This window comes from Anolis carolinensis, chromosome 1 (genome assembly GCF_035594765.1).
Source record: "Anolis carolinensis isolate JA03-04 chromosome 1, rAnoCar3.1.pri, whole genome shotgun sequence".
Classification (NCBI taxonomy): Eukaryota; Metazoa; Chordata; class Lepidosauria; order Squamata; family Dactyloidae; genus Anolis; species Anolis carolinensis.
In genome coordinates, this window is record NC_085841.1 from 49040434 (window position 1) to 49058132 (window position 17699).

The 17699-nt window shown below is 42.5% G+C and overlaps 1 long non-coding RNA gene across 1 annotated transcript in view; it reads left to right on the forward strand.

Moving 5' to 3' along the window:
* The first annotated feature begins 2401 nt into the window (after positions 1-2401).
* Positions 2402-17699, forward strand: part of LOC134297114 (uncharacterized) — a 143154-nt gene continuing 127856 nt past the window's right edge. The window contains exon 1 of the long non-coding RNA XR_010003867.1: positions 2402-4041. This is a non-coding gene — a long non-coding RNA (uncharacterized LOC134297114). The remainder of the gene's footprint in view (positions 4042-17699) is intronic.

A 17699-nucleotide genomic window follows, 5' to 3' on the forward strand; every position in this document is an offset into this window, starting at 1 on the left:
TCAGCATAGTGATCTAGGGTCCAAAGACTTATCTAGGGATGTAGCTACTAGCTAGCTATATATTAGCTATGAATTCCAGCTGAAATATTCTTGTCTAAGAAGCTAGGTTTGCATTTGCATTGTAGAATGAATAGGTAAAGGTAAAGATTTCCCCCTGACATTAATCTGGTCATGTCCGACTCTGGGGGTTGGTGTTCATCTTCATTTCTAAGCCGAAGAACCGGTGTTGTCCGTAGACACCTCCAAGATCATGTGGCTGGCATGACTGGATGGAGCACCATTATCTGTTTGCTGAGGCGGTACCTATTGATCTACTCACATTTGCATGCTTTTGAACTGCTAGGTTGGCAGAAGCTGGGGCTAACAGTGGGAGCTCACCCCGCTCCCTGGATTCGAACCAGTGACCTTTCGTTCAGCAAGTTCAGCAGCTCAGGGTTTTAACCCACTTTGCCACTGGGGGCTCCCTGAATGAATGAATGAATGAATGCACCACTTTAATTGCCATACCACTTCATACGGTATATGAACCTCTTCACGTCGGGCTAAAATTGGCGGAATGTCCTGGTTTAGTCCAGGTTGCCCACGGAGCCCACTAGCTCCTATCAGATAATGCTGGCACGGCTTCATGGGTGAAGGAGGGCGTAGCCGGCACATGCAGCCATCAGGGCAACATGGGGGAAGCAGCACGCTCCACATGCACTCCATGCTTCCCCCATCTGATCACCCTGAGCTGGAGCCAGGTGATGCGAGGTGTGAAGCATCAGGTTCCCCATGTTCCTCAATGAAGTGGAGCACATCTGGCGACCATTGACAAGGTCAAAAGTGGTGTCAAACTGCATTAATTATACTGTGTAAATGCAAACTTAACTTTTTACATAAGAACATTTCAGCTAGGCTTCATAGCTAATATATAGCACACGTACAACTGAAAATATTTTGCTGGATGTTCCTCAAATCCTCTCTGGTTCCTTGGTCAGAGACTGAATTGGAGACTGTGTGGACAGTGGTGTCTCACAGCTACTTGTAAGAATAAACACTCTTTGTGGTGTCATAGACATGAAGGAGCCGTTTTCTCTTCACAATGAGCCAAAACTAATTTGAGTATCAAAAATCATCTCATTATTTCTTTATTTCATTGCATCACATTGGCTTGATTCCTTCTTCTTTGGCCACAGCATTTTCCGTGAGGGTTTGATCTCTTAACAAGTGGGTTGTTGGGCATTTAGAATATGGAATGCGGCTCTTTTTGAAGTTGGTGGGGTGGTGTTTTTAGGATCAACTAAGGATCCATTCTTTAATCTAAAGCCATTCTAGAATAATCCCCCTTCCCTCCAAAAGCATCAAAGGATTGTGTTGAAAGTCCATGAAACTAAAACTCCTCTTATAGAGGGAGCTAATTCTTCAAAACATTGCATCATGAATTGGGATTTGGGTGTATTAGAGTTTGTTATTAATATTTTTCTTCTTTGTTAACTGGATGTGCCAAATGCATTTTAACTTTTAAAATCAAAACAAGAGATTGTGATATTCCTTTCCTTCATTGCCTCCTTTCTGTGATTTCAAGCAGTGGAAGAAAGGATTGGTTAAACTAAATTGTATCAAGCTTATTGCCTATGCTCAAAATTCTGTGGCACCTTAAAGATGATGAAGTTTTGTGGATAACAGCCTCCTTCATCGATTGTATCCGATGATCTGACCTGCAGTCCATGAACGTTTATGCCAAATAAACAGTATTTGGACTCTTTGACGTGACACGATTCCAGTACTATGATTCCACTTGAACTGTCATGACTGCATCCAGTAGAATCTTGGGATTGTAGTTTGGTGCAGCACTTGAACTCTTTGCCAGAGAATTATCCATTCCTAAACTACAGATCCCAGAATTCAATTGGATGTTGTCATGGCAATTAAATTAGAATTGAAACATTTGTATAGTACAGGAGTCCCCAAATTATGTAGGCCTCCAAGGTCATTTATCTAGGCCCTGCCCTAAACCTTAGATTGAAGGTCACCCTAAGCCAGTGGTTCTCAACCCGTGGGCCCCCAGGTGTTTTGGCCAGTTTACCAGCTGTTAGAATTTCTGGGATTTGAAGGTCAAACATCTGGGGACCCACAGGTTGAGAAACACTGGCCTAAGCAGAAACGACTTGAAGATACACAACAACAATCCTAATCAACTTGACTATCTCATCAGCCAAAAGCATGCCCACGCTTTCCATGAAGTAGTGTGGATAGATGTTAGCCACCTTGAGTCTCCGTGGGGAGAAAGGTAGGATATAAATAAAGGTATTTTTCACATGGAGAGGACATGCATGTAAAGATATGTGAAAAATTAAGTTATGTAGGTGTAAAACCAAGGGCTAGTGTGCAAGGGCCTTCAGTCTGCTGAGGCTTTCAGAGGTGACACTTATTAAGGTTTTTCATATTAAAGATTGTATAAATAAGTCTGTGGTGAATGCAGCAGTATCATTCACATAAGAATGGGAAAAAATAAGGCAAGTCTATAGAAGGACAAAATGTATAGGATATACAGCTACCTAGATATATTTTTTTCCCCCTTGACTGATATTCTTCTGGTAGGAGCAGCACGGGCATACTGAGATGATTATCCACTATTAAACCATACTGTGCTTTAGACAGACATCAGCTCATTGGGTTACAGCGTGCTATTTTTCCATGAAGAGAACAGAAACAGGAATAATAACCCGTATTTTGAAGAGGCAGTACATATTGGTCCTTAGTGCACAGTTGAGGCAAATATCTCTCATGCTTTTAGCAAGAAGCAAGTCTACTTGAGTCTCCTGCAGGTGGACTACTTTTCTGGGATCATGGGCCTGCTGATCATCAGGATTCCTACTAATTCTCAGAGCTATTCAACCTTGTTTAGAATGTGAGATTTGGGAAGCTACCTTCTGTAGATCAGCCCGCACACACACATTATATGAAACTTCCCAGCAGTGCTCTGTCATCTGGTGCGGCTTCTAGCACTTAAGCTCTTCCTTGTCGGGGTCTGTCTGCATGAGTCATGAGCCATAACTGGCCTTCTTCCATCTCCTCCATTTGGTATCAATTTGTGCCTGGAAAAGTGCGTTTCCAGCTCCCAGCTGTGCAGGTCTGCCTGCCAGGGCAATGCTGATTGGATTTGCAGCTGGACTCCGCTTCCTTTGCTCTGCTTGCATTAGGCTCTTGTTCTAGGGTAGAAAAGGGGGAAAAGGGAAGGAATGGGAGATACAAAGACCCATAAAGGATGAGTGACTCCTAGTGGGAGGGCTCCTCCATATCTTTAAAGCTATTGTGTCCCTCTTGTGCATATATCATGATGTCATCTTCCTGCTCTTGTATTCATCAATTATGAGCAGAGAACAAATGACTATTGGTAATATTTCTTTACACCAACAATTCATTGCTCATCAAGACATTAGGGTTCAGAAGAACATTGCATGGCTGCAGAAATAGTTTCAATATAGCTTTAAAAGAAATCAAAACATTAGACCATTCTGGATCTTGGAATACAATAGCAATTTCACGAAGTTATTGGATTTTCTTTGGCTAAGCACTGAGAAGTTGGTTTCCAGTAGAGGTGGATAAAGTGTGAACTTATAAATCAGCTACTATAACAAATATTTTTATACAGTCAGGTGATGTACTAGTGAGTTAGGTCATAACTTTCTCTGTGTATATAGAATCATAGTGGAAATGCAAGGAAATCTTAGTGAGAAGATGGCAAATGGAAGACTAACATCAGAAAGGAATTTGGAGGCTGATACCACTTGTTACATTGAGTCAGCCATCACTGTTACATTTAAGTGTTCTGTTCAACATATTCCTTCCCTTTGGTAGACCTCTTTTACATAGAAACGATGCTGTTGATTGGCTGTTATGAATTCAGGCAACCATAATTTGACCGTTCTGGGCCAACAGGCTCTCATTGATCCTTTAGCCTCAGGCAAAGAATATTTCACATTCCGAACCTCTTTATGGCATCTATGCAGTGACTTGACTCGAAGAAGAGCTGGGGAAGCCAGGAGACAATTTGAAGAGGTAAGTTCAATATTAATCTGATAATTGTAAAAGGCAATGTGACTTCAGCAATAGTCGACAACCGTTATTCCATGTAATTCTAAAATAGTATTATTTATTACTCTGAAATATAGCTTTGCCAGATTATATTTTGTATATTTTTGGTACAAACAAGAACCTTTTGACTTTTCTGGGCAATTAAAAACACTTACTCAAGTTGTTTTCCATTGGCTTCCTACTGATTTATTCTGATGGTGGTTAGGAAAACGATTATTTACTAAGTTTTTACTGGATTTTAAATAAATCAATGCATTGTATTATTTTGTTTCTACTTGGTTGGTTTCAAACTTATATTCAGTATAAGTGGAAGCACCAAGCTTTGTCTAAATTGAGTCAGAAATTTGCCTTCCAGAGCAAAATGTACACAAATCCGAAGTGTTTATTCCAAAGGGACTCAAATTAGTTGGTGGAGCAGGATTGCAAGCATAGCATAGTCTTCATTTTCATTAGATAGTCTATCAGTCTGCCAAATCTATAACAAATCATGTGAAGTTGTATACTATAACAGAAATTTTAAATAATAGTAGTGATATTTCTTATGGTCTTTACTGTTTTACGAGTTGTATAGGTCTTTAATTTTGTTTAATAATGTGTGTATTGTGTTGCTTGTAATGTATGTTGCTGTTGTTACGTTTGTAAACCATCCTGAGTCCCTTCTGGGAGAGAGAGAGCGGTATATAAATAAAGTTTTACTTACTTACTATATATACTTAATATATATTTACTCAGAGAATAAGAATGAATTAGGAGATTTAGCCAGCATTGTCTTAGTTGTCATTGATGATTTTCTTAAAATTTGAGTGAAAGATGTTTCATTAACATCCTCTACAATTCTTTAAAATAGTTTCACTCTGAGTTCTAACCATTTGATTAAACAAAAACAAAAGAATCCACAACCCAGTGGAAAGTTTATTGTTTGGTAATGAACTTAGAAAAATGCTCATGATGTTAACCTGTGTAAATCTCAAAATTGGTCAAAGTCAGTTCAAAAATATGCATTCTAGAGGAAACAAAATAGAAATCAGTATTTGTTTGGGAAATACTTGAAATAGTTGACGTATTAGTTCAATAGTTACTCCAGTTTCATTTTTATCTTTTAGATTAGTTACCAAATCTGGTGATTCTGTGATTAAGCAAGTGGATTTGTATGGCATTGACAGAAAACCTGTTTACATTATGGTATCAATGGCAAGCATTAAAAAAATAGACACCATCTTATACTCTTAAAACTGAAAATTCTGATTGTGGCATTAGGAGCCAAACCTGACTGTTACAGTGATCCAACAGTCTTTCTTAATTCGCCATTTGGTTTATAAAACTATTTACATCATATTTTGGTCCTTAAAAAGGATCTGGAAGATATTTTGCTATCTGTATCTTTATTGGATGGTTTATAACAGCATTTACAGAACTAGTCTGCACAAAGTAAGTGACAACGATAAATAAAAACATAAAATATAATACTGCCAAATTTCACAAAAGCAGACAGCAGCATAAAAGTTCAGTTATAAAACAGAGGTCAGCTTAAAAACATCAACTGCTTTCTTACGCAATCAGGAATGGCCAATCTTTTAAGAAGCTCATTCATTTTACAACTACTAATGAGAAAACAATCTGGAATAAACAAGTTTTAAGCACTCGTTTTAAAACAGGCAGAACTGATTGCATGTTTCCAGAAGAAGCCTTAGAGGAACTTCCAAAGTCTGGGACCACCGCAGAAAAGCACCTGTTCTTTATGCCTGCCAACCAAACATTTCATACCTGTGGGCCTCTGAGGCACAGGGTTTTACAGACACTCTTTAGAGTAATAACTTACAGTTTGACAGATGATACATTAAAGATCTAAGATCACATAAACACAGTCACTGAAAATGGCATGCTAAAATCACAATCAATACAGCAGGGATTTGGTTCAGCACAGACCAAATCAAAAGTGAATAGACTTGATACTGTCTAAAAGTTGTAAGAGATTGCTTGACTTACACTTTCTGCAACATTTTGCAACAATTAATTGCAAGCTGTTTTTCAGACTTTTCTTTATCTTTTACAGAACTGTTACAAATATTTATTGTATGGATGTACAGTAGAGTCTCACTTATCCAACATAAACGGGCCGGCAGAACGTCGGATAAGTGAATATGTCGGATAATGAGAGATTAAGGAGAAGCCTATTAAACATCCAATTAGGTTATGATTTTACAAATTAAGCACCAAAACATCATGTTATACAACTAATTTGACAGAAAAAGTAGTTCAATATGCAGTAATGCTATGTAGTAATTACTGTATTTACGAATTTAGCACCAAAATATCACGATTTATTGAAAACATTGACTACAAAAATGTGTTGGATAATCCAGAATGTTGGATAAGTGAATATTGGATAAGTGAGGCTCTACGATATCATGGAAGACATACATGCCTTATATTACAGTTGACCCTCCACATTCGTGGGTGTTAGAGACAAAGAACCCCACACAAGATTTAAAAATCACAAATAACTCTGCCATCCTCATATGTTACAGATTACAATCTGGATGAAACTTTTTATGGGAAGTTGAGGAGGGGAACAATGGAGAAAAGGGTTTAAAATCTAAATGGAACTACGATGGGAAACTGGGGAAGGGAGTGATGGAGGAAGACATTTAAAATTGTGATGAGGGAAGGTGGGAAAGGAGAAACTGGCATTGCTGGCAAGACAGTAGTTGAAAGCTAGGAAGGTAAAGGAAAAGGTTTTCCCCTGACATTAAGTCTAGTCGTATCTGACTCTGGGGGTTGGTACTCATCTCCATTTCTAAGACAAAGAGCTGGCGTTGTATGTAGACACCTCCAAGGCCGTTATGTGGCCGGCATGACTGCATGGAGCGCTGTTACATTTCCTCCAGAGCGGTACCTATTGATCAACTCACATTTGCATGTTTTTGAACTGCCAGGTTGGCAGAAACTGGGGCTAACAGGGGGAGCTCACTCTGCTCCCCAGATTTGAACTGCCAACCTTCAGCAAGTTCAACAGCTCAGTGGTTTAATCCGCTGCACCACAGCAGAATGATTGGTGCAAGGAGGCTGAGTTAGATAAGCAGTTACTACAAACTCATGAATAATCAAATCCACGAAAGTAAAACCCATTAATGCAGTGGGCCAAAGATTTCAATTTTAGTCTTGATGATAATATTGTCTGGTGATTTCAAGAAAAATCAAATCAGTGTAAATTAGAACTGGATGTTGTTCCAAAAGTTTAGTGTCATATCAGGACAGGACAGCCCAGCCCAGTACCTTAAACAGCTGTGAGCTCCAGATAACCAAAGGGTCTGATATAGTTTCAATCAGAAAATGACCAGATTCTCAGAGGAGTCCCAAGACTTTTGGTCTCCAGGTTTAGAAAATCCAAATGGAAGCTATAAATACAATAATGCAATGTTTTACTCTTTACTGACACCCAAAACCTCTCCTTGCTCTCATGTGACAGTGGAGATTCTAGTAGGTTTTACAAGCCAGACAAAAGCTGTGTGCTTCTTAAGATATTTTCGTCATCTCTTTTGCAGTCATTTTTCACAGCTGGAGAAATGTTTAGTACAAAGGGAGAGATTTTAGTTTCTAGACATTTTACAGGCGCAAACTCCTGGGAAAACACACATTAGCCTCTGCCAAACCAAGACACCATTTATTTTTATTTTTTTAATCCAGGCAACAGTTTTCATCCTGTAAAAGAGGCTTGTTGTGAATCTGGTTCTTTCCTTTCCATACTTAAATCTTATTGGTGTTCAAATGAATTAACAATTTTCTTTCAGCTAGATCGGTGGTACCAGCTGTATATGATAGCCATTACTCCTCCTGCACTATTCACCTAGTTAACCATTTATTACTTTCATTGCTCCATTCCTTAATTGTCCTTTTTGTGAGTTATGTACCAGTGGATGTGTGATTTTTCTATACATATTTTCAAAATAATCCTTGCTTGTTAAAATGTCATAATCAATCAGGTTGACAATATTCATTTAGAAAATTCTGATTTGGAAGAGGGCTAGATTATATGGCACTTGATGTTCCTTCAGTTCTATAAGGAGGCTCTGTTCTAAAATTATTCAAGAAAGCTTAAGGACTCTGAAGGTACCAAATCCCATCTGATATTGAAAGTTGAGCAAGGTTGGGTCTGGTTGGGATTTGAATGGCAGCTGCCAAATAAGAAAAATATCTATAAGCTATGTTTCAGTGGAAGAAAATGAAAAACATTCCTTGTCATAAGAAAACCCAGTGAAATTAATGGAGGTCACCATAGGTCAACAGGTGATCAAACAAAGAGCTGCGTTTACTTCTTTTCTCTACTACAAGTGGGAATCATGCAGCCCTCCAAGGTTGTTGGACTACAGCTCTCAGCCTCCATTGCCAGCATAGCTAATGGCAAGAATTATTGGAGCTGAATCCAACATCTGAAAGGTTTCATTATGACTCTGTAATGGAAAGTGAACATGACCCCTGTGCAAATGTTCATGTAACAATAAGTTTCTGGGAAGCCATGGATGAATACAGCTTGGATATTTTGTGTTCATACACAGATTGCACTTTTCCTGCATGGCAGGGGGTTGAACTAGATGGCCTATGTGGTATCTTCCAATTCTATGAAACAGATAGTATGGATGACAGCCACATATGCATAACAACTAAGATGTTTAATTCTACTTCCTATGTGGAGCAGTTTTCATCTACCTACAAGGGCTACTATGTCGGGACAGTTGTTTCTCCCCTGGTATTATATTGGTGGTTCTTGCAGAAAGCACGTAGAAGTGCAAAAGGAAGACACAGATTGTTAAAGACACTGAACAAGCTCTGGAGAGCAGAGGCCAAACAGATGTCTTCAGCGCCTGGTCCAAGTTTTCAGGAACAAGTGTCTGCCTCTTCACAGAGTATATCTGTTGCTGAGGAAAACACCAGTAGAGCCAACACAATTAGTGCATGAAATGCCCAAGATTTTGCATGCATTGTATCCTGATACAAGGCAGGATTTCAGTAGGTTTTAAAATGGCAGTGATCTGGTAAGTGGCCCGAAGCTAACACTGCAGTAAGCTATATATATTAGTACCACACAATCTACCAAGCTTCTAAAAAGCTGTGATTTATTTATTTTGTGCCAAAAGCATTGCATAATAATTAAGTTTAAAACTAATAAAATAAAGGGATCACAAGCTGCTAAATAGATTTAGACCAAAAACGGGCAACAGTGACTGCACTGTCTGTAACTTTAAATAGTTCTTCCTCTGTGCATGAGTCTGGGCATTGTGGGTAAGCATACAGATGCTGAGTTGTTTGTTCTGCTCCACAGTTGCACAAGGTGGAAGATTCTTCTAGATAGTGCCGTTTTGCCAGGTTGTCTTTTGATCTTCCAACTCCACTTCTGAGTTTGTAATAGAGCCTATCAACAGGTGTAGGTTTAAGGCATCCTGTATTTATTCTGCATGTCTCATTCAGTGCTATATTCACCTGCTTTGCGTGGGCAGATTTATGCCAGATGGGGCAGGCATACTCAGCAGTTGAATAAGACAAGGCCAGGGCTAATGTTCTTATTAATTTTGAATCTGCACCCCATGCGCTTTTAATAAGTTTCTGCAGAATGTTATTGCATGCAGCTTCTTTGTGCTTGTTCACACAGTGTTTCCTAAATGTTAGCATTTGGTCTAAGATGACGCTGAGATATTTAGGGTTGGAACAGTGTTCAAGCTCTTGGCCTTCCCCGGTAACGTTCAGTTTTCTGTTGGCTTCACGATTACGTAGATGGAAAGCACACATTTGTGTCTTGGGGGGATTAGGCTTCAGGTGGTTATCTTTATAGTAGTTGGACAGATCTTCCAGGGCATTAGTAAGTTGGTTTTCAACTGTTTCAAAGTCTTTTGCTTGCGTTGTTAGGCCAAGGTATATAAGGCTCTTTATGAGTGGTGATTGTGGCTGATCTTTTGTGAAGATGTTAAACAAGGTCAATGCAAGATTGCTGTCTTGGAGTAAATCATTATTTTGCCTCCTCCATCTACTTTTCCTGCCCCGAAACTCCACAGAAAAGCTGTGATTTTCTAGGAGGGTCTGGATGGTTTTTGTAAAATCATAGTCCCGGGTGATAAACATCAAACACCCGGGTGTCCCCTGGGCAACGTTCTTGCAGACAGCCAATTCACTCATACTAGAAGCGACTTGCAGTTTCTCAAGTCACTCCTGACACGAAAAAGAAAAAATTGTAATAATACCATATTTACAATCAGTCATTGGCACACAAGTTGGGGGGAAAAAATCTGGCTGATCTGTCATATCAAATAGTTTGTAGGCATTGCTTCAGACAGAATTGTTTTGCATTTAGTATTTCTTTTGGTAGGGCTAAATCTGAAGTTGTTGTAGGTTTTCAAAGGATAGGTTTTCCTGAGAATGCGTGACTTGGCCAAGCAGGGAATCAAACCTTATTCTCCAGAGTTATGGCCTGCCACTCAAACCACAGTAATCATCCTCTTGGATCTCTTAAAGAGAAATTCCTAGAGATGTTTTGTGGAAAGATTAGTAGAAGCAGAATGACGGTGAGAGAGGGGAGGGGAGAGGTGTCCAATCTTGCTTTTCCCCTTTGTCTGGTACCTACGTATTTGTTTTGTTCCTTTGGGAAATCAGTTGTGTGTGTACAGAAGGTGGGGAGATGCCGCATTTTAATGAGGAAAAGCCTAGGCAGGGAAGCTTCATCATGGTTCCCCTGAGCCCTGCTCACAGGCCAAGCAGACCACCTCTTTCCTCCTGCCACCGCAGGGCTCTTGGCATTTCCCTTTCCCAGGAGGGCGCCTCATTTGAATGCCCACCCGCAGCCTCCATTGTCAGTGCCCACGTCCCATAACATGGCCGCGGGGGCACAAACTCCGAGAGGGCAGGTGCCTCCTGCCTGCGAGCGCCGCCTTCTCTCTTGCCACCCGGGAAGCTTGCGTCGAACTTAAGGAAAAGCCCGCCCACCCAAATTGGCGGGCTTGGTGGTTGTGCGCCTTGAAGCTCTTCCCGACCCCATCCCGGGGTTTTCTGAGGCCGGGGGCGTGTGGACGGGGGGAACTTTGCCACAGCTCTGACGGCACCAAAGGCCTGCCCGCGGGCCCCTGTGGCGCGCCGCGGTTTTTTCTCTGGGGAGCCGCGAGCCTCTCTCCCAACTTCCGCCGGTTTCTGTGGCGTTTGGTTCGACCTTTAAAGCAGCCTCGGAAAAGGGGGGTGTCTCTGCGGGAAGGACTCGTGGGCGCGCGCTCCTGTCACTCCCGCAGCTGTTCCGGAGGGGGGAGGGAAGGGGGCCTTCGAGGCGCAATTCCCCGGTGTTTCCTAGGGAGGGGAAGGTCCTCAACATCCCTCTCCTTTCTGGCCCGTGTGGCCTCTGGGACACGACCCGCGCTTTGCTGCTCTGCTATCCCAGCGCCTCAACACCCTCCCGCAGCGCTTCTCGACCTATGGGCCTTTAGGTGTTTCGGACCCCAACTCCCAGAGGCCTCAGTAAACATGGCGCAGAAACTTGGTCCACAGTCGGGAATTTTGGGAGCTGAAGTCCCAAACACACGGAGGACCAAAGGCCAGGGGCGCATATGTCCAGAGGAGGGCGACTAAAATGATCACGAGTCTGGAGAACAAGCCCTATGAGGAGCGGCTTAAAGAGCCGGGCATGTTTAGCCTGCAGAAGAGAATCATAGAGTTGGAAGAGACCTCATGAGCCATCCAGTCCAACCCCTGCCGAGAAGCAGGAAATCACATTCAAAGCTAATACTGGTAGTTATCAAGGGGAATAATTGCAGAGAAGGCTGAGAGGAGACATAATGAGGGCCATGTATAAATATGTGAGGGGAGGGTTGTTGTATGTCTTTCGGGCTGTGTGGCCATGTTCCAGAAGTATTCTCTCCTGACGTTTCGCCCCACATCTATGGCAGGCATCCTCAGAGGCTGTGAGGCATACAACCCTGTGATCCTGGCCATGAAAGCCTTCGACAACATATGTGAGGGGAAGTCATAGAATCAAGAATCAGCCGGGCTTTGAAGCGTCAATGCTAATCAAGGTGATTAATTGCATCATTCACACTTGCCTCCAACAGAGAAGTTCTTTCTCCTACCCTGGACCTTCCACGGACATATAAACCTCCCTTGCCTATTTAGTCACCTTGATTAGCGTTGAAAAGCCTTTCAGCTTCAACGCCTGGCTGATTCCTGCCTGGGGGAATCCTTTGTTGGGAGGTGTTAACCGACCCTGATTGTTTCATGTCTGGATTTCCCTTGTTTTCAGAGTGTTGTTCTTTATTTACTGACCTGATTTTAGAGTTTTTTAAAATACTGGTAGCTAACGGATCTTCGGCTTAGAAATGGAGATGAGCACCAACCCCCAGAGTCAGACGCGACTGGACTTAACGTCAGGGGAAAACCCTTACCTAACAACGTGATTAATTGCGACATTCATACTTGCCACCCTGGACCTTCCAGATATAGAAACCTTCCTTGCATAGTTTTTCCAATATACCTCACAACCTCTAGGATGCCTGCCATAGATGTGGGCGAAACGTCAGGAGAGAATGCTTCTGGAACATGGCCATACAGCCCGGAAAACTCACAGCAACCCAGTGATTCCGGCCGTAAAAGCCTTCAATAATACATCTGCACATCACTCATGACGTATAATATCAGCAAGAGAGACGTCCTTTTCCCGTCCCGAGACAAGACAAAGGGTGCGCAGTCTGTACTGCAGAATAGGTGAGGCACGAGATCGCATTTAAGGGCATCTACACTTCCGGTTCCTTAGCAATGGGTCATGGCAGTGGAAACGGTGCTCGGCTGCCCCGCTTCCCAGGGCGGACGCGGCCAAGGCAGGAGGCATCTCGGCCAAGTGCCGGGCCGCCTTTCTCTCCGCGGCGGCGCCCGACCACCTGCAGGCGCGCCTTGTGCCAAGAGAGGGGGAGAGGCCGCCTCAGCCTCTGTTTCGGGCTCCGCTTCTCCCCGGCCCCGCCCACCCAGGAGACTCCAGCCTCCCCTCCCTCCCTTCGCCCGGCCGGCTCCGAGTGCGGACTCTCGACTTTGCACGTAGCGAATGGAGGCTGCCGCCGCGCCCCCTTCCCTCCTCCTCCTCCTCCTCCTCCTCCTCCTCCTCCGCGCATGGCAACTGCCGCGCCGCGTGTGGTGGTTGGCTCCTTCCCCCCTCCCCTCGCCTCCCCTCCCCTTTCCATCCCTTGTCGGGGATTTGTGAGCGAAGGGCTCCAGGGAGGCGGGGCTCCTCCAAAGTTGTCCTTGAACGTCTTCCTCAGAGAAACAGGGAGCAATGACCCCCCGCCACACACATACACACTTGGGCATCATCTCACTGTCGACCCTTCCAGACGACCCTCTCATAGTAAGAACTTTTCGGGCTGTGTGCGATGCCCATGCCTTGAGGCTGAGAGAGAGTGACTCCCCAGGGTCTTGCTCTTCCAAAATGCCTAGCCTCCTGCTTCAACCAAAGGACTATGGGCCATTATTTATGCGAGTAGACCAGGCATGGGCAAACTTGAGCCCTCCCGCCAGGTATTTTGGACTTCAATTCCTATCAGTCTCGGGGCCTTTCCTTTTCTCCCTCAGTGTATCATATTTCTACACTGTATTTGCAATATGGCACAACTGTAGTCGCACTGAGTCCCTTTAGGGTTGAGAAGAGCGTGAATACATGGGCGCTTAAACAGCAGAGGGCAAAAAGGAGAGGGCCTGAGGCTGTTAGGAATGGTGGGAGTTGAAGTCCAAAACACCTGGAGGGAGGGTCCAAGTTTGCCCATGCCTGAAGTAGACTCTCAGGCCCCATCTACACTGCAATATTGTGGACTTTCTGAATGCAGTTTAACTGCATTGAGCTATATTATATGGCAGTGTTGACTCATAATCCAGTTCAATGCTGTAAAACTGCATTGTATGGCAATGTAGATAGGACCTCAGTTAACCAGCGCCATGGTTGGTAGGTGCCAAATAATGTGAGTAGATCAATAGGTACCACTCCGGCGGGAAGGTAATGGTGCTCCATGTAGTCATGCTGGCCACATGACCATGGAGTTGTCTACAGACAACACTGGCTCTTCGGCTTAGAAATGGAGATGAGCATCAACCCCCAGAGTGGGACACAACTAGACTTAACGTCAGGGGAAAACCTTTACTTAATACTCTACCCCAAGCTTTACATTGATGTTAATATTGAAATACAGTCATTAAAGACAAATTAGGATCAATGTAATGTAACACAGTTTTACTGTATTATAAAAACAGCTTTGTGAATGCAGTGTTATTTGTTCAATATTGCTTGAGTTCTCATTAACTGTGAGTCTACTGTATTACCGAAGGGCATGTGGCCTGTAATGAATCGGGCATTTAACACTTGTTAAGTAATCCTCTCTTAATTTAGGAGCAGGTCCCACCAATGTTTCTGGCACTTGACTCCTTTCGGGTAGGTGCTTGCCAAATCCATGCCACACAGCCTCTGAGGATGCCTGCCATAGATGTGGGCAAAACGTCAGGAGAGAATACTTCTGGAACATGGCCACACAGCCCGAAATACATACAACAACCCTGTGATCCCAGCCATGAAAGCCTTCGACAACACTTGCCAAATTGCTCTGGTAACATGAGGTGGGGGCCGCTTCAGGCAAAGCCAGAAGCACTTGACTAGAACTGAAGACCCTCGATGGCCGATGGCCGGGCAGTTTCCAACAGAAAACCCTTCAACATGGTGGGAAATTAAGAGCTCCCTCCCTGTGGTTTCCTCCCTTGCTGCAACTGGGATCAGTGGCATCTGAATCCCATCCCTCTTCTGGCTGAGTGACCATTGATAGAATTAAGAAGGGCTGTAGGCAAATCCAACCTCTGAGTATCCCTTGCTTAAGAAAATCTTTTTGGAATTAATGTGGGTCAACAGATGATTTGAAGGCACCTACACATTCACCCATTCACAGTAACAATTTTATTTGTTATCTACCTCTCTCTATAGCTCCAGGTGGGGTGCAGCATGATTTCAACAAGACAAATGCAATGCCGTTAAATGCATATAACAAAATACACAACAAAGACTGACATCAATATCAATAAAATGTAGGTTAATATGAGAGAAGCGGCCCTCTTAAACAGTAGTTTTTATTTTTAATTATTTTAAAATTTTAATTAGATTTTTATAACAAATTCAAAATAAAACAAATAAATACACTAAAACAAAACAAAAGAATCCAATATGAAAGTATTTCTCTCCATAACATCCCCTCTCATCCCTGCCAACTAAGGCAGTAGGGTTTGAGTCTGATAGAAGTTACAACTGAACATACTGCCTCTAGTTTTTGCAACTGAGCGCTGCATACATACATGCATACATACATACATGTTTATTCATTTTTGGAGTTCTGTTCCCAAATGCAGTTGCTATTTTAGTTGAAGCCCTACCAGTATTTTAAGTTGGTTCATGAAGGGTACATATGCCAAGTTTGAGCCAAATCCATCAAGCCACGTAGGAGTCTTTGCGGAAGAAACGTATAAGTATACATTCGTTCATGCATACATACTTTCACTTCTACACACACACATATATAGAGTTGTTCAGAATATTGTAATACTTCTATTTAGCTGAAAAGGGGTTTTGAGATATGTATTGTTGTTATTTGCTACGAAGGTGACTTCAACCTATAGCAAGCCCAGGCATGAGAGACCTCCAAAACTTATGGTCATGAATTGTTCTATTTAGGTCTTGCAAACTCAGGGGCATGGTTTACTGTATTGGGACAGTCATCTTGAAGCTTTAAGAGCAGCTTACAATGATCAGAATTACACCTACAGAAGACAAATTGGATGTGGATGTGATTGAGATAGATTCTTACAATTTAGGAGTAAGTTCTATTGAATTCAGTGGAGGTTTTATTGATCACATGGTCATCATCTGTTCAAAATCCTTGTCTCCAGGTTCAGCTGTGTGAGTTCAGTCTCAGCTTTTATACAGAGGCACTATTTATTACTTTTTTATTACTGTCTGTCTATCTCAGGACAAGGTCTTGGCAGTTATTGTGGATGATAAAAAGCAGTTCAAACAGTACAACACCTTTCGTCATCTTTTGTTGGTAAAAATCATCTTTGCCCACTGATGGAAAGAAAGCAGGAAGGTAATTTCTATGAAAAACAGCTTAAAGACTGAACATGTTCAATAAAGAATGAAGTTATGTAATACTAAAGTCCACTTCATTCAATGTATATAGTCATTTTAAGCAGTTTTTTTCCATGCACCTGGAGTTCGTGAAGCAACAAAATTGGCAATGGGTATGTTTGCTGGAAAGACACTAAATAAATATATTGTGGAGAATGATTCCGAATATAGTGTGCCATTCAGTTTCGTGCAACTGGAAAGTCTCCCTGCCAGCGTTACCAGATGGCCTTCATTTTAAAATGACATCAGCACAGGATATGACATCAGTGTAGAATTTTATACAATGCATGGACGCATGCATATACCATAGCTCTAAAAATGTGTGGATTTTTGAGAGTGATAATCTCACAAGTATAGAAGAGACACTTTACAAAATGACAGCATTAGGTCTGCTTCAGAGAGCACATAATAAAAATGGAGATAATACCTTGATGACTCATTTGGAGGTTAGAAATATTTATGGCAAGCTCCTTGCTTATTTGTTGAGGCTATTTTTGTCCTGCCTTTCAGCCCGAGTGGACTCAGGAGGGTTGACAGATGGAGAGTTTTTTTCTCGACACATTTGGTCTCTTTCACAGGTGTGAGAAAAGTCAGCTGAAAGATTGCAATGTCCCAAGGTCAGCCAGCAAATTTCAGGGCTGAATGGGGTTTGAGCCTGGGTCTGACCTTTATGTTGTAGTCCTCCATCCACACCCACAAATTCAACAACTAATTGATTGTCATTGGAGAAGGAGCAGACAAAATGCCACAGTGCTGTGAGTGTTGTTGTTGGGGGGTAACTTTCATATTTGAATTAAAAATAGAACACAGCACCACTTCCCACAGCTATGTTACGTAACTGAAGTTGTGTTAACAAGTAATAGGAACCAATTGATAATAATTATTGGGCTGTGAGTGCAATGTTTGGGGGCTTTTTAACTACAGTATTGGTTAAAGTAGCCCATGGAGCCCCCGGGGGCGCAGCGGATTAAACCACTGAGCTGCTGAACTTGCTGACCGAAAGATTAGCGGTTCGAATCCGGGGAGCAGGGTGAGCTCTCGTGGTTAGGCCCAGCTTCTGGCAACCTAGCAGTTCGAAAACATGCAAATGTGAGATCAATAGGTACCGTTCTGGCGGGAAGGTAATGATACTCCATGCAGTCAAGCTGGCCACATGACCTTGGAGGTGTCTATGGACAACTTCGGCTCTTTGTCTTAGAAATGGAGATGGGCACCAACCCCCAGAGTCGGACATGACTAGACTTCATGTCAGGGGAAAACCTTTACTTTTACCTAAAGTAGCAAATAAAAATAATGGTGTTACTATTTAACACTTTCGGTCAATCTTGTGTTGCTATCACCATAATTCTCAAAAAGGGCTGGCAAGTGACAGAGGCTCATGGAGTGTATCTACACAATAGAATTAATGCCATTTCATGCCACTTTAATTGCCATAGCTATTTAATTGCCA